Source organism: Lepidochelys kempii, chromosome 14, assembly GCF_965140265.1.
Source record: "Lepidochelys kempii isolate rLepKem1 chromosome 14, rLepKem1.hap2, whole genome shotgun sequence".
Classification (NCBI taxonomy): Eukaryota; Metazoa; Chordata; order Testudines; family Cheloniidae; genus Lepidochelys; species Lepidochelys kempii.
The window spans coordinates 42,313,143-42,334,345 of NC_133269.1; the positions used below are offsets into that span (position 1 = coordinate 42,313,143).

General features: G+C 56.0%; 1 protein-coding gene across 1 annotated transcript in view; it reads left to right on the forward strand.

Annotated features, from left to right (window-relative positions):
* Positions 1–21,203, forward strand: part of LOC140898184 (killer cell lectin-like receptor subfamily B member 1B allele C) — a 120,104-nt gene that overhangs the window by 40,835 nt on the left and 58,066 nt on the right. The window lies entirely within an intron of this gene.

Consider the following 21,203-nt stretch of genomic DNA (forward strand, 5'->3'; position numbering starts at 1 on the left):
TCTGTCACCGCTCCGCCACTCAGCGCCGCCCAACGCTCTGCCCCGCCCTCTGTCACCGCCCCGCCACTCAGCGCCGCCCAACGCTCTGCCCCGCCCCCTGCAGCCACAGCCACTCAGCGCCGCCCAACGCTCTGCCCCGCCCTCTGTCACCGCTCCGCCACTCAGCGCCGCCCAACGCTCTGCCCCGCCCCCTGTCACCGCCCCGCCACTCAGCGCCGCCCAACGCTCTGCCCCGCCCTCTGTCACCGCCCCGCCACTCAGCACCGCCCAACGCTCTGCCCCGCCCCCTGTCACCGCTCCGCCCCTCAGCGCCGCCCAACGCTGCGCCCCGCCCCCTGGCACCGCTCCGCCACTCAGCGCCGCCCAACGCTCTGCCCCGCCCCCTGCAGCCACAGCCACTCAGCACCGCCCAACGCTCTGCCCCGCCCCCTGGCACCGCTCCGCCACTCAGCACCGCCCAACGCTGCGCCCCGCCCCCTGTCACCGCTCCGCCACTCAGCACCGCCCAACGCTCTGCCCCGCCCCCTGTCACCGCTCCGCCACTCAGCGCCGCCCAACGCTCTGCCCCGCCCCCTGTCACCGCCCCGCCACTCAGCGCCGCCCAACGCTCTGCCCCGCCCTCTGTCACCGCCCCGCCACTCAGCACCGCCCAACGCTCTGCCCCGCCCCCTGTCACCGCTCCGCCACTCAGCGCCGCCCAACGCTCTGCCCCGCCCCCTGCAGCCACAGCCACTCAGCGCCGCCCAACGCTCTGCCCCGCCCCCTGTCAACGCTCCGCCACTCAGCGCCGCCCAACGCTCTGCCCCGCCCTCTGTCACCGCCCCGCCACTCAGCGCCGCCCAACGCTCTGCCCCGCCCCCTGCAGCCACAGCCACTCAGCGCCGCCCAACGCTCTGCCCCGCCCCCTGGCACCGCTCCGCCACTCAGCGCCGCCCAACGCTGCGCCCCGCCCCCTGTCACCGCTCCGCCACTCAGCACCGCCCAACGCTCTGCCCCGCCCCCTGTCACCGCCCCGCCACTCAGCGCCGCCCAACGCTCTGCCCCGCCCCCTGTCACCGCTCCGCCACTCAGCGCCGCCCAACGCTCTGCCCCGCCCTCTGTCACCGCCCCGCCACTCAGCACCGCCCAACGCTCTGCCCCGCCCCCTGGCACCGCTCCGCCACTCAGCGCCGCCCAACGCTCTGCCCCGCCCTCTGTCACCGCCCCGCCACTCAGCACCGCCCAACGCTGCGCCCCGCCCCCTGGCACCGCTCCGCCACTCAGCGCCGCCCAACGCTCTGCCCCGCCCCCTGTCACCGCTCTGCCACTCAGCGCCGCCCAACGCTCTGCCCCGCCCCCTGTCACCGCTCCGCCACTCAGCGCCGCCCAACGCTGCGCCCCGCCCCCTGGCACCGCTCCGCCACTCAGCGCCGCCCAACGCTCTGCCCCGCCCCCTGTCACCGCTCCGCCACTCAGCGCCGCCCAACGCTCTGCCCCGCCCCCTGTCACCGCTCCGCCACTCAGCGCCGCCCAACGCTCTGCCCCGCCCCCTGTCACCGCTCCGCCACTCAGCGCCGCCCAACGCTCTGCCCCGCCCTCTGTCACCGCCCCGCCACTCAGCACCGCCCAACGCTCTGCCCCGCCCCCTGTCACCGCTCCGCCACTCAGCGCCGCCCAACGCTCTGCCCCGCCCTCTGTCACCGCCCCGCCACTCAGCGCCGCCCAACGCTCTGCCCCGCCCCCTGTCACCGCTCCGCCACTCAGCGCCGCCCAACGCTCTGCCCCGCCCTCTGTCACCGCCCCGCCACTCAGCGCCGCCCAACGCTCTGCCCCGCCCCCTGTCACCGCTCCGCCACTCAGCGCCGCCCAACGCTCTGCCCCGCCCTCTGTCACCGCCCCGCCACTCAGCGCCGCCCAACGCTCTGCCCCGCCCCCTGTCACCGCTCCGCCACTCAGCGCCGCCCAACGCTCTGCCCCGCCCTCTGTCACCGCCCCGCCACTCAGCGCCGCCCAACGCTCTGCCCCGCCCCCTGTCACCGCTCCGCCACTCAGCACCGCCCAACGCTGGGCCCCGCCCCCTGTCACCGCTCCGCCACTCAGCGCCGCCCAACGCTCTGCCCCGCCCTCTGTCACCGCCCCGCCACTCAGCGCCGCCCAACGCTCTGCCCCGCCCCCTGTCACCGCCCCGCCACTCAGCGCCGCCCAACGCTGCGCCCCGCCCTCTGTCACCGCTCCGCCACTCAGCACCGCCCAACGCTCTGGCCCGCCCCCTGTCACCGCTCCGCCACTCAGCGCCGCCCAACGCTCTGCCCCGCCCCCTGTCACCGCTCCGCCACTCAGCGCCGCCCAACGCTGCGCCCCGCCCCCTGTCACCGCTCCGCCACTCAGCACCGCCCAACGCTGCCCCGCCCCCTGTCACCGCTCCGCCACTCAGCGCCGCCCAACGCTCTGCCCCGCCCCCTGTCACCGCTCCGCCACTCAGCACCGCCCAACGCTGCCCCGCCCCCCTGTCACCGCTCCGCCACTCAGCGCCGCCCAACGCTGCGCCCCGCCCCCTGTCACCGCTCCGCCACTCAGCACCGCCCAACGCTCTGGCCCGCCCCCTGTCACCGCCCCGCCACTCAGCGCCGCCCAACGCTGCGCCCCGCCCCCTGGCACCGCTCCGCCACTCAGCGCCGCCCAACGCTCTGCCCCGCCCCCTGGCACCGCTCCGCCACTCAGCGCCGCCCAACGCTCTGCCCCGCCCCCTGTCACCGCTCCGCCACTCAGCACCGCCCAAAGCTCTGCCCCGCCCCCTGTCACCGCTCCGCCGCTCAGCACCGCCCAACGCTGCGCCCCGCCCCCTGGCACCGCTCCGCCACTCAGCACCGCCCAACGCTCTGCCCCGCCCCCTGTCACCGCTCCGCCACTCAGCGCCGCCCAACGCTCTGCCCCGCCCCCTGTCACCGCTCCGCCACTCAGCGCCGCCCAACGCTGGGCCCCGCCCCCTGTCACCGCTCCGCCACTCAGCACCGCCCAACGCTGCGCCCCGCCCCCTGGCACCGCTCCGCCACTCAGCGCCGCCCAACGCTCTGGCCCGCCCCCTGTCACCGCTCCGCCACTCAGCGCCGCCCAACGCTGCGCCCCGCCCCCTGGCACCGCTCCGCCACTCAGCGCCGCCCAACGCTCTGCCCCGCCCCCTGTCACCGCTCCGCCACTCAGCACCGCCCAACGCTGCCCCGCCCCCCTGTCACCGCTCCGCCACTCAGCGCCGCCCAACGCTGGGCCCCGCCCCCTGTCACCGCTCCGCCACTCAGCACCGCCCAACGCTGCGCCCCGCCCCCTGGCACCGCTCCGCCACTCAGCGCCGCCCAACGCTCTGGCCCGCCCCCTGTCACCGCTCCGCCACTCAGCGCCGCCCAACGCTCTGCCCCGCCCCCTGGCACCGCTCCGCCGCTCAGCGCCGCCCAACGCTCTGCCCCGCCCCCTGCAGCCACAGCCACTCAGCGCCGCCCAACGCTCTGCCCCGCCCCCTGTCACCGCTCCGCCGCTCAGCACCGCCCAACGCTGCGCCCCGCCCCCTGGCACCGCTCCGCCACTCAGCGCCGCCCAACGCTCTGCCCCGCCCCCTGTCACCGCTCTGCCACTCAGCGCCGCCCAACGCTCTGCCCCGCCCCCTGTCACCGCTCCGCCACTCAGCGCCGCCCAACGCTGCGCCCCGCCCCGTGGCACCGCTCCACCACTCAGCGCCGCGCTCCCGGTAACACCGCCCCTCCGTCACGAGCAGCCCGCGTGGCCAGCGCAGCCCGGGGCCGTTCTCAGCTGGTGCTTCGGGACGCGCAGCGCCGCAGCCTCCGCGGGGCCCTGGGGCCGGGGCCGGGGCCGGGGCGCGGGAGGCCGGAGGAGCCCGGGGCTCCGCAGCCGGCCGGTGAGTCTCCCCGGCCGCGGGGCTCCGGGCTGCAGCGGTAGAAGGAGCCGCCGCCGGCCGGTCTCAAAGCCCGTGCTGGGGGAGCCCGCCCGGGAGCAGCCCCCACACCCGCCCGAGGGAGGGCGCCCGTCCGTCCGTCCGTCTGTCCGGTGCGGGGCTGCAGCACCGAGCAGACCTCGGGCCACTGCGCTTGACTGATGGAAAGTCAGCGAGCGAAAGCTCCAGCCGAGACCCCTCCCCGTGGCGGATTAGCCATGGGGCCAACGGGGCCCGGGGCTCTGGCCCGTTTGGGGGGCCTGGAAAAATGGTCACCCGCGTGCCCTGACCCTGCTCTCCGGCAGGCTGTGTCTAATGCCAGTGAATCCCCTCTGCCGGAGCCCGCTCCTAGCGATGTGCGTGCCCGCCCTTCAAACGCGGGAGGTTGGACTGGAGCTGAACACCTCATACAAATGTTAAGTACCGTTAAAACAAACAACTGCGAGAAAGCGACTGAGCGAGGAGGGCAAAAGAAGTGTAAAATGCTAATGTCCTAGGCAAGGAGCAAAGAGGAGGAAACTGGGTTTGTCTCTCTCAGCTGATACCTTTCCTCTTTGGAACCACCTCTCAGGTAGTTGAAAGCAGCTATCAAATCCTCCCTCATTCTTCTCTTCTACAGACTTAACAATCCCAGCTCCCTCAGCCTCTCCTCATAACTCATGTGTTCCAGTCCCCTAATCATTTTTGTTGCCCTTCGCTGGACTCTCTCCAATTTATCCACATCCTTCTTGAAGTGTGGGGCCCAAAACTGGACACAGTACTCCAGATGAGGCCTCACCAATGTCGAATAGAGGGGAACGATCACGTCCCTCGATCTGCTCGCTATGCCCCTACTTATACATCCCAAAATGCCACTGGCCTTCTTGGCAACAAGGGCACACTGTTGACTCATATCCAGCTTTTCGTCCACTGTCACCTCTAGGTCCTTTTCCGCAGAACTGCTGCCTAGCCATTCGGTCCCTAGTCTGTAGCGGTGCATTGGGTTCTTCCGTCCTAAGTGCAGGACCCTGCACTTATCCTTGTTGAACCTCATCAGATTTCTTTTGGCCCAATCCTCCAATTTGTCTAGGTCCCTCTGTATCCTATCCCTACCTGCCACCGTATCTACCACTCTTCCTAGTTTAGTATCATCCGCAAATTTGCTGAGAGTGCAATCCACACCATCCTCCAGATCATTTATGAAGATATTGAACAAAACCGGCCCCAGGACCGACCCCTGGGGCACTCCACTTGACACCGGCTGCCATCTAGACATGGAGCCATTGATCACTACCCGTTGAGCCCGACAATCTAGCCAACTTTCTACCCACCTTGTAGTGCATTCATCCAGCCCATACTTCTTTAACTTGCTGACAAGAATACTGTGGGAGACTGTGTCAAAAGCTTTGCTAAAGTCAAGAAACAATACATCCACTGCTTTCCCTTCATCCACAGAACCAGTAATCTCATCATAGAAGGTGATTAGATTAGTCAGGCATGACCTTCCCTTGGTGAATCCATGCTGACTGTTCCTGATCACTTTCCTCTCATGTAAGTGCTTCAGGATTGATTCTTTGAGGACCTGCTCCATGATTTTTCTGGGGACTGAGGTGAGGCTGACTGGCCTGTAGTTCCCAGGATCCTCCTTCTTCCCTTTTTTAAAGATGGGCACTACATTAGCCTTTTTCCAGTTGTCCGGGACTTCCCCCGATCACCATGAGTTTTCAAAGATAATGGCCAATGGCTCTGCAATCACAGCCGCCAACTCCTTTAGCACTCTTGGATGCAACGCAACCGGCCCCATGGACTTGTGCACGTCCAGCTTTTCTAAATAGTCCCGAACCACTTCTTTCTCCGCAGAGGGCTGGTTACCTCCTCCCCATGCTGTGTTGCCCAGCGCAGCAGTCTGGGAGCTGACCTTGTTCGTGAAAACAGAGGCAAAAAAAGCATTGAGTACATTAGCTTTTTCCACATCCTCTGTCACTAGGTTGCCTCCCTCATTCAGTAAGGGGCCCACACTTTCCTTGGCTTTCTTCTTGTTGCCAACAAGAAATCCTTCTTGTTACTCTTAACATCTCTTGCTAGCTGCAGCTCCAGGTGCGATTTGGCCCTCCTGATTTCATTCCTACATGCCCGAGCAACATTTTTATACTCTTCCCTGGTCATTTGTCCAATCTTCCACTTCTTGTAAGCTTCTTTTTTATGTTTAAGATCCGCAAGGATTTCACTGTTAAGCCAAGCTGGTCGCCTGCCATATTTACTATTCTTTCGACACATCGGGATGGTTTGTCCCTGTAACCTTAATAGGGATTCTTTGAAATACAGCCAGCTCTCCTGGACTCCTTTCCCACTCATGTTATTCCCCCAGGGGATCCTACCCATCCGTTCCCTGAGGGAGTCGAAGTCTGCTTTCCTGAAGTCCAGGGTCCGTATTCTGCTGCTTACCTTTCTTCCCTGTGTCAGGATCCTGAACTCGACCAACTCATGGTCACTGCCTCCCAGATTCCCGTCCACTTTTGCTTCCCCTACTAATTCTTCCCGGTTTGTGAGCAGCAGGTCAAGAAAAGCTCTCCCCCTAGTTGGCTCCTCCAGCACTTGCACCAGGAAATTGTCCCCTACAGTTTCCAAAAACTTCCTGAATTGTCTGTGCACTGCTGCAGTGCTCTCCCAGCAGATATCAGGATGATTAAAGTCGCCCGTGAGAACCAGGGTGTGCAATCTAGTAACTTCCGTGAGTTGCCGGAAGAAAGCCTCATCCACCTCATCCCCCTGGTCCGGTGGTCTATAGCAGACTCCCACCACTACATCACTCTTGTTCCTCACACTTCTAAACTTAATCCAGAGACACTCAGGTTTTTCTGCAGTTTCATACTTGAGCTCTGAGCAGTCATACTGCTCCCTTACATACATAGCTACTCCCCCACCTTTTCTGCCCTGCCTGTCCTTCCTGAACAGTTTATAACCATCCATGACAGTACTCCAGTCATGTGAGTTATCCCACCAAGTCTCTGTTATCATGAGTACCCCGCTTTCCCTGGGCCCCCAAGAGACCAAGACCCCTCTGACCCACCCACTGCCTTTTGTTTTCAGTTTTTACTGATTTGAACACATTAAAATTTTTTAGAATAAACACTGATAAATTCCCAGGAAATAGCTTTTAAAAATAAGGGCCTTCGTTTTCATCCCCATGCTACAGCAGGGGAAACTGAGGTGCAGAGATACAGTGATTTGCCCCAAGTTGCCCAGGGACCCAGTGGTACAGCTGGGAATTGAACCCAGCAGAAGGCAAATGTCAGCCACAAGAGCAGTTTTCTCTCTAAAGAATAAAACTAGTATGGATTTTACAGAACAAACCATATAGAGGTCTGCATGGAGAAAAAACAATCCCCTTTTGCCTGTCTTTGAATTGAAAATACAGCTTGTCAATTTACTCCAAACTTTTCAGTGAAAATTCTCCCCTAGCCTCAGAACGACACACATATTTCAATGTCACAGTGATTCCCTTCATACTTCCCAGATCCTCTCCAAAAACAGCAGCATGGTTCCTTAGTATAGCGGGCAGACCGGTTTCTTCTTTAGTCATTCAGTGCACTTCTGCCCAGTTCAGCTGGATCTTCCTAAGCCAAGACCTACCCATTAAGGCTGAGTAATTACCTCTCACTTGATGATTCCCTGTTCTGTTCATTCCCTCTGGGGCACCTGGCTTTAGCCACTGTCGGAAGACAGGACACTGGGCTAGATGGACCTTTGGTCTGACCCAATGTGGCCGTTCTTATGTTCTTATTGGTTCATCTTTATTTGGTGGAAGAGACAAGCTTTCGAACTACACAGACCTGAAGGAAAGCTCCGTGTGGCTGGAAAGTTTGTCTCTTCCACCAACCAAAGTTGGTCCAATAAAAGATATTACCCACCTACCTTGTCTATCTCATATCCTGGTACCAACACAGCATACCTACGATTCGGGCTAAACAGAGATTTCCCAACCGCTAAGAAAGTTACAAAGGGAGGTGAAGTTCACTCAGAATCAGGCTTGTGCTGAAAACTGCCTTCTGCTTAATGGCTGTATGGAGTCACGGCTGGAGCTCCACTGATTTCAACATCAGCTCGTGAGAAATGTTAGTTATCGTTTGAGGTGTAGGCCCTGAACGGTGCTATGCAGCGTAGTGAATCCTACACCAAGTAGTAAGTATTTGCGGGATCAAGTCCTTAGCTGTGACATTGGAAATACAGTATTAAGGGCCAGATTCTGCCACTCTTACTCCCAGGGAGTCATCCACTCACCCTGAGACACTTTCACTCATCTCTTCTGAAATGCAGCATGCTGGGACTGTCAAAGCTGTCCAGTGGACTTGGGCACCCAACTCTCCTAGTAAATTTCAGTTCCCTTGGGTCTCTTTGAAGCCCCAGCCACACCCTGCAATTGCTGCGTTGTGAAAGCAGACGCTCTGGGAGGATGCTAAGTCACTTACCTTGGGGCCCAGCTCCCGGGGGGCGGCCTGGTTGTCTCTGCTTCGGCCGGAGGTTTAATACCATGTAGCCCTCTTCATCCTCCATTGGCCAAGCGCGTCCCTGGTTTGATTTCCCAGCAGGTGCTCAGAGCGGGGAAAGGAGGCCCCCCATGAACTGGCGTTCTTCAAGGGAAACCACACAGGAAACGCAGGTATCAAGTGCATGTGTGGTCTTAGCTACATCTCTCTCCTTCACCCTCCCCTGGACTGTACAGGAGACCTGAACTGGTTGGACAGAAAGGCTTTGAATAAAAGTGGGTCAGGGCCCCTCGGCTAGCCGTGCTGAACCAGGTTTCAAACCGATGCAAGTTCGCCCTGCGTCTGCACTAGCAGCCTCCTAAATCACTGCCTTCTGATTACTGATCCCACCCTTCTCAGCTCAGCCCCCAGAAGCAGTGCATTCTGGGAAACTCAGAAACCCCCCAGAGCATTGAGGGGCAAAAGTGGGAGGGGATGTATGGACCTGTATAAATCACCGTTTCATATCCTCAGCTGTGCTTGATCTGCAGAGGATGTGGGTCTGTTACAGCCCCACATACAGCCCCTGGCTCTCTTCTTCACACTGTAGAGGCTCACACTTCTCGCTCTCAAGCTGCCTGGTTCAATTCCTGCTGGTGCTTGTCACATGTGCCAGCCCGCGTTTTCCAATCCTTTAATCGTCCTGGACTGTGGGCACCAGAACTGGACACAGGATCCCGGCAGCAGGCACACCAGTGCCAAATCCAGAGGTAAAATAACCTCCCAGCTCCTACTCGACATTCCCGTTTATACATCCCAGGATCGCATTAGCCCTTTTGGCCACAGTGTTGCAGTGGGAGCTCATGTTCAGCTGATCATCTTCCATGACCCCCAAAGTACTCTGTCCTACCGTGCTCACGGGCTTTGTGCTCAGCGTGTCCTGTAGCATATGCGAGAACAGTGTGCTGGTATGTGTGTTAGAGGCAGGCTGGGGCAGGGCTCAAAGAGGGCAGAGTTAAGGTTGTGTTGTGGGGTGGGGATTTTCCCTCAGTGTTTATATATCAGTGACCTGCATTTGTTTGCCAGAATAGCTGCATATCACATTGTGTGTTGTTTGACCGACTCGTGCTACTACAATCCGGCAGGTCAATAGAGAGGTTTTCGGAATTAGTGCTGGCAGTAGGAAGAATTGCAGACAGCCAGAGAGCTCGCTGGAAATTTTTGTAGCCACTTCAGCAAATACATGAGCATGAGCCTGACCCAGGGGCTCTCACAGGAAATTGCCTTTAGTCAAGAAATTGCATAGCACCCGGGCGGGTTGTTCACACCATCACCATCCTCCGATGCTGCAGGCTAGCTCAGATCATTGCTTCCTGTCCGTGCTAGGTGCTGCTTTCACCTCCCACTTCCCGGGCTCTGCCTGTGTCCCCAAGACCAGCCTCACCCACTACTGAGATGGGCAGGGCTGCAGGGAATGGGGGTGGGGAGGGGCAAAGGGTAACGACAGGAAGATGCCAAACTAGTGTTGTGTAGCATGAAAGGGCAGGTCATTAAATCCAAGACTGAGGTTGGGCCCAGAGGGAGGAGCTGGTAGCAGCAGAGCAAAGGGCGGTGATGGGAGCTGGCCCAGCAAAGTGGGGTTTGAAGAGGGATCTGGAGGTGGATTGAGAGGCTCCTTAAGCCCTGGGAGAGAGAGGCCAATCCAGACACTGGGGGCTGCATGAACAAAACCCTGTAGGCCCAAGGGGGAGAAGGTGAAGGACAAAGGAGGGAGGAGGTGGTGGAGTGGGGTCAGGAGGGACCTTCCCCTGGGGACAGGTTATCCTAGACTGTGAGGTGTCTTGCTCCTTCCTCTGGTGCTGGCCAGAGTCACAGACAGGAGAGTGGGTAGAGGGACCCCTGGTCTGGCAATCCCTGCGATCCTGGGAGTGCAGCCCAAGAACTGGAATGGGGGCAGAGCTAGGGATGAGGTTGTGGGCAGGGGCAGGGCCGTGCAGCACTGTCAAGTGCGGATGAGCAGCGTGATCCGCTCCTTGCCTTGAACTTTGTAGAGTCAGTTACCCAATGGGCGGAGACACTGATGGATTTAGAAAGATAAACTCAACCCGGAGAGAGAGAGAGAGAGAGAGAGAGAGACAGAGACACTGGCCTTGGGGTTACGGCACTGGGCTGGGACTTAGCAGATGTGGGCTCAGCTCCCAGCTCTGCCCCAGACTCCCTGTGAGACCGTGGGCAAGTCACGGTCATTGAGCTCAAACTTTGCACGTGCGCACAAGGGATCTCCTCTGGCTGGAGAACGTGCGTGGGAAACTTCCAGTGGAAAGCAGCCTCTCTGGAGCCAATGGAGCAGCCTGACAAGATAGAGTTGGTCACGGGACGTTGTTCATTAGAAGCTTAGCTATGGGGCCACCACGAGGTGTGTCTGGCTCTCATCCTGCCTGTCGGGCCATGCGTCTTTACTTCCTATGTGGTTTCACAGTCACTTTCATGGAGAAGCAAAGCTCCTACCACAGGCCTGAGCCTGAAGCTACAGACTGAGTCCAAATACACTTAATCACTGTGTTACGGTTGCACCCATGTGTGAAGGAGATAAGCACCCGTGGAGCTGATTTAAGCACAGCCAACTGCTATCAAGACTTTGATTGTTTCTGGCACTAATATGCCTGGAGGAATTCAGCCCCAACTGCCCTGCCACATTCATGTCCCCTGCAGAATTTTTGCTTTCCCGCAGAGAAAGGACAGGGAAGCAAAGGGAAGCTGCAAAAGTGGTCCAGCACCTCTCCCCAGCAGCGCAGGTATGTTGTTTCAGGTGCCCAGAGCAGCCAGCAGAGAGGTAAATCATCACGGGAGTGGGGGGCAGGGCTGGGGATGCCCCAGCCGGTGCCTCCTGCCCTGCACCAGGTTCAGGTGCTAGTCCCAGCTGGGGAAGACTGAACTTCCTCTACTTTGCACAGAGCAACCTCTTCCCCAGAGGAGCCGGGCCAGATCAGACCCACCCCCAGAAATGTCCCCTGGCCGCAGGAAGCTCTGCAGCCTCCCCAACGCCCATCGCTCCTCGGCCACAGGGGGAGGGATCACTATACAGGGAGCTGCTCCCCCTTCCGCCCAATCCCTGTGCATCCAGACCTCTCCATCCTCAGATCCCCCAGCTGAGCCTCAGACTCCCACACCCAGATCCCTCCCTGACCCCCCCCCCACATCCAGACGCCCAGCCCTGCACCCCAACAAGCCCCATGCCTGGATCCCCACCCCAATGAACCCTACCCCCATGGCACCTGGACCATCCTAATGGGCCCCGACCACCTTCACCTGGACCCCCTGCAGAGTCCCATTGCCCTGCACCCAGACCCCTGCAATGAGCCCCTCTGCATCCAACTCCCTCCTACATCCAGACCCTCCACTGAGCTGCCCGCACCCAGAACCCTCTGGATCCCGCCCCCCCACACACACACACACTAAGCCCCTCCGTGCTTGGATCCTGCTGGGCTGAGCCTGCTTGCCCCATACCCGGCACAGAGGGGCAGGACCCCAGGGTGTTTCTGGGGCAGGCCCAGCCCTTGCACTGTCTCAGGGTCGGGCGCAGCCTCCCTGGCACGCCTGTGCCCTGGGGCGGAGGTGGGAAAAGGGGGCTGCTGGGTGACCTCCTAAATTCTTTGTAAGCTGCGCGGCCGTGCAGGGAGCCCGCCTGGCCGGGACCTGCTGCGGCGCCCCTCCCCCGACCCCAACGCAGCCACAGACCTGCCACGGCCGGGGGAGGGGCGCCCGTCGTGGGGGCCCCGCCCCCACAGCCCAGGTGCGGCTGCCGGGGAGAGACATCGGGGGGGAGTCCCCTCTCCCCGCCATAGCCACGGCGCACCCTCCTGCACCCCGAACCCCGCATCCCTGGCCCCGCCCCAGAGCCCGCACCCCAACCCTCTGCCCCAGCCCTCAGCCCCCTCCCACACTCTGAACCCCTTGCCCCCCACCCCCGCCACATCAATTTTGTTCTGTGCACCAATATGGAGGTGATGTGTCTGGCTGTAGGTCCAGTTCCCTTCGGCCTTAGCAAAATAGTCATCTTTCCCTTGGATCCAGAACCAGCCTGGGCACCGGGAGGCAGCCCAGGGGGCATGGAGGAGACTGCTTAAGTATCACCACCGGGGGCGGGAAAAGTAAGAAAAGACCCAGGGTGAGAGATCATCTTGTCTCTGTGGGGAACAAGCAGGAGCAGAAAGTGCCAAACCAGATCAGGCTAGTGGCCTAGATGGTCCGCTCTCGTAGTGTGGCCAGCGCCAGGGGCTTCATAGGAAATGGCAGGACGCCCTCTCGTGGTAGCGTTGCCAACTTTCTAACTGCACAAAACTGAACACCCTTGCCCCGTCCCCTGCCCTGAGGCCCCACTCGTTCCAGCCCCCCGCCCTCTGTCGCTTCCTCTCCCTCCCTCCCTTTCACGGGGCTGGAATTTGGGGTGCGGGTGGGGGGTGCAGGTTCCGGGGTGGGGCCAGAAATGAGGGGTTCAGGGAGCTGGAGGGGGCCCTGGGCTGGGGCAGAGGGTTGGGTTGCAGGAGGGGGTGCGGGCTCTGGGAGGGAGTTCGGGTGCGGGACAGGGTTCGAGCTTTGGCCGGGCGGCGCTTACCTCAGGTGGCTCCCAGTTGGTTGCGCAGCCTACCTACCTGCCCTGGCTCCGCGACGCTCCCGGAAGCGGCCGCCATGTCCAGCCGCTAGTCTGTGCCATGCATAGCCTGCGCCCACAGACGCGCCCCTGCAGCTCCCATTGGCTGCTGTTCCCACTGGTGCTTGGGGCGGGAGCAGCGCCTAGGGGCCGCAGGGACATGCCAGTCGTTCCGGGAGCTGCAGGGAGCCATGGGAGGCAGGGAGCCTGCCTTAGCCCCACGGACTGGACTTTTAATGCCCCGGTCAGGGTGCTGACTGCAACCACCAGGGACCCTTTTGGACCAGGCGTTCTGGTCAAAAACCAGATGCCTGGCAACCCTATCTCATGGGCAGTGGTGAGAGAGCCTGCTCCAGAGAACGTTTCCTCCAAAATGCAGTCAGAGGCTGGCTAGGCGCCGGAGCAGGAAGGTTCATATTCCTTCTATTCGTACCCTGGTTCAGAGAGAATAACCTGCCCGGAGGGGTCAGGAGAACACTTCTCTCGGTCAGTGGCTGGCTCATGGCCTGAAGCAGGAGGGTTCGTACCCCCCCAGACACTGAACCCTCTCCAGGATAACTCTGGAGGGTCTCGTTATCCATGTCAAGGTCCCATCCTTCTGTGAATCCTGCTGAGCTCTGGGCCTCAGTAACAGCCTGTGGCAGTGAGTTACCCTGGCCGCGAGGCTGCTAGTTACTCGTTTTATGCAACAGGAGAGGGAGGAAGAGGTTTAAGAGTGGTGTAGTATAATTCAGACAATTCTATGGAATGGCCACTAGGGGAATCAGACCCCCACAGCTGGGGGTGACCTACTGGACTTAATGCTGAGGGTCTTGCTCCCAAAGATCATTTACACTAGCTTTTTATGTAGCCTGTTGTAAAACTAGGCAAATATCTAGATGAGTTGATGTAACCCCTGGAAGGCCTCTGAGTACCCCCAGGGGTACACGTAGCCCTGATTGAGACCCACTGGTCTATACAATAATGGATGGAACAGGGAAGATGCATTGGGAGCTTTTGTTAGTAAAGGTGTGGACGGTCCTTGCACGCCCCCTTGTGGCCTAGTGTGGCACTCGGGGTGCACCCCTCCTTAATTTCACAGTGACACGGGCCTACTTGTGAGAGACTCCCGTAGCCCCCCATCCACGCTCGCCCCTGCTGCATTTGGAGAAACAACTACGTCTAACTACGTCTATGGGGTCTACAAAAGTTTGTCGTTACCATAGAACAGTGCTTTTTAGCCTGTGGTCCGTGGACCCCTGGGGGTCCTCAGACTATGTCTAAGATTTCCAAAGGGGTCCACACCTCCACTGGAAATTTTGTAGGGGTCTGCAAATGAAAAAAGGTTGAAAACCAATGGTTTTGAGTTCATTTCTAATGTTGTTTGTTTGTTTTATAATGCAGCCATCAACGTCTCTTTAGCACACCAACAAGCCCAATATTTCCGCAGGCTTTTATGTTAGTACTGAATATGGGAGGAGTGAAATTATGGTTACCAGTGTTTGTAATTATTGTGGGAATACAGGAAAGAAGGACTGTGCTTAACCTGTCCCAAAGGAAGGAGTCACTTTCAGTGTTAAGAGAAAAGGAGTCCTTGTGGCACCTTAGAGACTAACAAATTTATTTGAGCCTTGTTAAAACAAGGGTTTGAATGTCTGTGAAAGAAAAAGGGGTGGGGTCAGGAATATTAGCCAGGAGGCTGTATACCCTGGAAGGTCTTTCCTAGGCTGGTTTAACGTGTTTCCCCATCCCATCCCGCTTAGCTGTTTAAAGAATAGAACTAAATAGGTTTCATTAGGAGCCACTTTTGTTATGTTAAATGGCTCACTGCGAGCTGAAGTTGCCTGTGGTGAGACTGTTTCTGCCCAGAACTGAAGTCACTTGTGGCAGGACTGTGTTTCTGCCCAGAAACAACCGTGCAAGGAAGGAACAAAGCCTGGATCAGGATTATAAAAATAATCCTGGAAGAAAGGAGCAGCTGAAAAGTGAATGAGGCTGTAAATGGAAATCCTCTTCTGCACAATCCATAATTAGGCGGTGGAACTCATTGCCACAAGATGTCACCGACGCCAAGAACTTGGCAAGATTCACAGTGGGCTTGGACTTTTATATGGGTGATGTGAGGATCCAAAGTTAGATACAAAGGAAGTTTTTTAATTACTAAAAAAAGAAAAAGTTAGAGAAAGGCTGTGAAGCTCTGTGCTTCAGGGCACTAATGGGGGCCGGGCAGTAACTTTCTCTGGGGGCAGATTATTGTATAACTGCAGGATTTCTTGCCTGGTCCTCTGAAGCAGCTGGTGCTGGCCACTGTCAGAGACAGGTGACTGGGCTAAATGGACCAGGGGTATGATGCCGCCTGGCAACTGCTATGTTTCTATTGGTAAAAGCACTCACCGTATAGGTCTGGGCACTGTACATCCGTTATAAAGTGTACCACATAGTAATGATAAAAACCAGAGACCTCCTTGCCCTGCAAATTACCCTCCAACCAACCCCTCCCAAACCCTAATTAGCCCCGTGAAAAAGCCTGGAAGGAACCAGATTAACTGCAGTGTGTCCCCAAGCTCCGGCAAGAGAGCTGTAGAGTCAAGCCTTCCTACTTCCACCACCAGGTGACACTATTCAGGCTCAAAGCTTTTCTCCCCTCCATGGACGTCTCCCAATAGCTGTTCTTTATTGTTGACCTGCAGCTCACAAAAGCTTATGCTCAAACAAATTGGTTAGTCTCTAAGGTGCCACAAGTCCTCCTTTTCTTTTTGCGAATACAGACTAACACGGCTGCTACTCTGAAACCTGTTTATTATTTGTGTTATTGTAACCTCTAGAAATTCCAAATACGGTTTGGAGCCTCATTGTGGTAGGAGCTTTACACACACAATTCCATAGTTATTAGTTCATGGAGCTTTCTTTTTAAGAGCTTGAATTTTCAAAGGCCACTAACACCCATAAAGGACAGTCCGTGCCTTGTCCTTTTTTGTCTTTTTCCCTGCAAATTTGTTCTATCAGTGGCAGGAAGGAAATGGGATCTGCACAGTTATTTTTGGTACAGGAAAGGGAAATCTGGAGTGATTGTGTACATAGCTACTCCCTGCATCGCTTGGAGAGCCTGAATTTGTGCTATGTCTCCCTCTCTGGCTATATAGATGGATACTAAGTCTCATTTCTTCTGAGTTATGGATTTGCAGTGAGGACGGCAGAGGACTGTGCTTAACCAGGCTCATGCAACCATGTGATTTGTAAAGTGCTACACAGGCAAAAAATGGATCTGGGGGAAAGCAGCTGATTACATGAAAAGAAAGGAACATGCAAAGCTTAGGAGAATCGCAGAAACCAGAGAAGACTCCTAGATTTCAAGGCCAGATCATCTCACCTGACTTCCTGCATAAGGCCAGAGAAACTCACCCACTGATTCCTGCATCAAATTCAATAAAGGTGTAGCTGCTTAGATCATATGCTGTGTACCCCTCCGGAGAATGGATTGGTGCCTACAGTCGGTTCTCCTGCACTTCACCCAGTCCTAGTTCTGCTCCTTTCCTGGGGAGACTATTACACAATAAATATCCTCTTATCCAATAAATATCCAATAAATATCCTCTTGCCACTAAGAAATATTTTCAGAATGTTTCTGTTTGCTCTGTTCACATGTTACTAGGTCTAGTCCTACCACTACCATGGAGTCTTTATGTGACCTTTCATCTCTCTGGGCCTCAGTTTCCCCACCTCTAACAAGGGGATAACACTTTCCTCCCTCACAGTGGGGTTATGAGGGTGTCTAGAAACTGCAGGGCTCCCTGCAGCCGAGAGAAGATGGAGGAAACGTAGAGCTCTGTCTGTTTAGTTTATCAAACAGAAGATCAAGAGATGATGTTATTCCTGTGTGTAAGTACCTTCACATGGAGAAAGTACTAGAGGGTCTTTAATATAGTGGAGATAGGCAGAAGAAGAGCCAGTGGTTGAAGTCAGACAAATTCAAAGGCAAAACCAGGCGCAAATGTTTTACAGTGAGGGTGATTAACCACTGGAACAAGTGGCCAAGGAAAGCGGTGGATTCTCCATCGCTTGATGTCTTCAACCCAAGCCTGGATGCCTTTCAGGAAGATGCGTTAATCCAATACAAGTTACTAGGCTCACTGAGCAGATAATGAGGTGGGGTTCTCTAGTCTGTGATATCCAGGAGGTCAGGCTACATGATCTGATGGTCCCTCCTGACCTTAACATCCATGAATCAGGCAGGTCTTGGTTCAAGGCAGCCCACTGACATCAGTGATTGACTTCCTTGGGGTTTGGATCAGGGTCCCAGAGCACAGACACTGGTTATGCAGAAGAGCTGGACCTGAGCTGCCTTGAGCTTTGGCTTAGCTGGTCCCACTGTCACCGAGACCTGTTCCTTGGGCACCATCTGGCTCTAACTCACCCATCTTTTATGGGTCCCACCAGCAAGCGTCAGGTTAGCTGGTGGTGTCATGGCAATGCTCCTCGGTGTGGGACTCCCTCCTCCTGGATGTTTGCCTCAGCACCTCTCTCCGCTTTACTGGGGGGAGTGTGTGGGAGAGTGGAGGAGGGATCCACTCTTATTATGGGATGGATTCATCTGAGTGCACAATAATTATCCTGTGTAGTGTTTTACACACTCAAATCCTTCCCACACTCTGCTCCTCACAGCATCTCTATCACTAGCAATCCCTCCTGTTAGTTTTTGTCAGTTGTCTAGTAGTTACAGCAGGGGGGCTGGGAGCCAGGACTCCTGGCTTCTAGCTCCAGCTCTGGAAGGGGAGTGGGGTCTAGTTGCTAGAATGGGGTTCTGACTCCCTGTGGCACGTTGGGCAAGTCACTTCCCCTCTCTTGTGCCTCAGTTTCCCCCTCTGTTAAATACTGATACTGACCCACCTTTATAAAGTGCTTTGGGAGCAGAGCTTTTTCTTGGACAAAATATGCCTCTTCAACCAAACCCAATTTCCTGTGAGCGGTTTCGATCCTGCCAGCGTTCTTTGATTTTTGACATTGTGTTTCAGCCTGCAATAACGTTTTTCACTTTGTTCTGGTTTTTGAAAACTGGAAAAAAAAATCTCGGGTTTTGATTTTGGGGGTTTCCTCCTTTCCTCTCCCCCCAACCCCCCGGTTCATTTCCCCACCAGAAAACAGGACGAAAGACTAGGGCGGGTGGCGGTGGAAACTCAGACACGCTGTACTTTATCCTGCCAATCAGTAACAGCCAGCTGGACAGAATTCCATCTCTTCCTTGTTCCTCATCCACCCTGTATCATAAACCAGATGCTTATCACCTTATGCTGCTCCGACTGCCGCTATAAATTTCATGTTACATTTCAGGTTTTTGCTTGAGGAGATCCCACTTCTCCCACTGCCTGGGTTTCTGCACGACCTCCCCTCTTACCCCAACCTTTAAATGCTAGCTCGCCTGGCATTTCCCGACAGGGAATGATTGCAGTGAGTGAACAACGGGATTTCAGGAAGAGAGGGGCACCCCGAAGGGTTAGTAGTTGTATTCCGTTCATCTTTCCATCAGTGTCCTTTGGAGACCGGCTCACTGGCATAACTGCAGAGAAAGGAGAAGGGCACTGATTTTACATCTCCTTGTTCTCAGCATCCTGTAAAGGCTTTACCCCTGTGTGTAGGGTTTAGTCTGTCCTGGTTCTTTCCTCTTTTGTGCTTTTCCACACTGATCCTCTTTAGCTTTCCTCTTGACTCCGCCCCAATAGTTTATTTCCAAAGCCAGACTGTTCTTAATCCCCGGAACGTTTCTACCCATCGACCACCCTTGTAACGTTCGGGCAGGAGTGGGGTTGATTGCTTGCCTCCTGTCTCTTTCTTATTCTGAGAGAGCTGTAGGGTTTAATCTGTCTGTGTTGGGATTTTCTGTAGCACTCAAAAGCACGGCATCTGAAACGAATCACTGTTGCTTTGCAGGGTAAGTTCTCTCCTTTCACTGGAGCCCTCTGAGACGCCTGTCTGGGTTGATGGACAAAAATATCAAGTTGTTTGCAGCATTGTTGCAGCTGTGTTGGCCCCAGGAGGTGAGAGAGACAAGGTGGGTGAGGTCGTATCTTCTACTGGACCAACTCCTTCACCTGGAGAAGAGCTTTGTGCAGCTCGAAAGTTTGTCTCTTCTACCAACAGAGGTTGGGCCAATAAAAGATATAGATTCATAGATACTAAGGTCAGAAGGGACCATTATGATCGTCTAGTCTGACCTCCTGCACAACGCAGGCCACAGAATCTCACCCACCCACTCCTGCGAAAAACCTCTCACCTATGTCTGAGCTATTGAAGTCCTCAAATCATGGTTTAAAGACTTCAAGGAGCAGAGAATCCTCCAGCAAGTGACCCGTGCCCCATGCTACAGAGGAAGGCGAAAAACCTCCAGGGCCTCTTCTAATCTGCCCTGGAGGAAAATTCCTTCCCGACCCCAAATATGGCAATCAGCTAAACCCTGAGCATATGGGCAAGATTCACCAGCCAGATACCCAGGAAAGAATCCCACCCCATCTAACATCCCATCACAGGCCATTAGGCCTATTTACCATGAATATTTAAAGATCAATTAATTACCAAAATCATGTTATCCCATCATACCATCTCCTCCATAAACATATGACCTTGCCTATGTTGTCCCTAAAATTTTTAGGTCCAAATTCTCTGCTGCAGCCAGTGGCAATAGCCAGAGGTAGGGCTGCAAAAGGGGAGGTTGGGGATCACTGATTCTGAAGGCTTTCATAGTCTGCACAGACTGACTGCCATGCAGAGGCATCCAGGGTGCAGCAGTGGGCACCTTCCCTGTGGTCAGCAAGAGGATCTGGGCAGCCAGCTCTGTGAAGCTGATGAAGTTAGGGCTGGATGCCGATCTCAGTGACCCTGGTGTAAATGTAAAGTGACCCCACTGCAGTCAGGGCTGGATTCGGATCTCAGTGGCCCCAGAGTTAATCCAGAGTGACCCCCCTAATTTACTCCAGGTTTGCACTGACCTGAGAGTGGAGTCTCCTTAAGCATTTGTGTGTGGAGATTGTCTAACTGAACAAAGCACTGCAACAAATTGCCTAGAGAGGTTGTGGAGTCTCCATCATTGGAGGTTTTCAAGAGCAGGTTAGACAAACATCTGCCAGGGATGGGCTAGATAATACTTAGTCCTGGCTCAGGGCAGGGGACTGGACTAGATGACCTAGCAAATTCCCTTTCAGTCTCAAAGTTTTCAATTCTGAGTACCTTTCCCAGCCCTGAAGAAGAGCTTGGTGTGCCTTGAAAGCTTGCCTCTCTTCCCAACAGAAGTTGGTCCAATAAAATATGTTACCCCCTCCACCAGGTCTCAGAATGTAATTGTAAATGGGGAATTATCACCAATCGTATCTGTTTCCTGTGGGGTCCTGCAGGATCAGTTCTTGGCCCTACACTATTTAACAATTTTATCAGTGACCTGGAAGAAAACGTAACATCTTCACTCACAAAGTTTGCAGGTGACACAAACACTGGGGGAGTGGTAAACAATGAAGAGGACTAGTCACTGATAGAGAGCGGTCTGGATCACTTGGTAAATTGGATGAAGGAAACAATGTACATTTTAATACGGCCAAAGGTAAAGTCATACGCCTAGGAACAAAGCATGCAGGCCATACGTACAAGATGGGGGACTCCACCCTGGGAAGCAGGGACTCTGACAAAGATTTGGGGGTCATGGTGGATAATCAGCCAACATGCGCTCCCAGTCCGATACTGTGGCTGAAGAAGCTAAGGCGATCCTGGGAGATATAAACAGGGGAATCTCGAGGAGGAGCAGAAGATTATTTTACCTCTGTGTTCGGCACTGGTGTGACCACTGAAGGAATCCTGTGTCCAGTTCTGGTGCCCACAATTGAAGGAGGTGGTTGATAAATTGGAGAAGGTTCAGAGAACCATGAGAATCACTGAAGGATTCGAAAACCTGCCTTATAGAAGAGCTCAATCTATTTAGCTTAACAAAGGGAAGGTTCAGGGGTGACTTGATTACAGTCTATCAGTACCTACATGGGGAACAAATATTTAATAATGAGCTCTTCAATCGAAAAGAGAAAGGTCTGAAATGATCCAATGGCTGGAAGTTGAGACTAGACAAATTCAGACTGGAAATAACAGGACATTCTTTAACAGTGAGCGTAATTACCCACTGGAACCATTTACCAAGGGTCCTGAGGGATTCTCCATCACTGACAATTTTTAA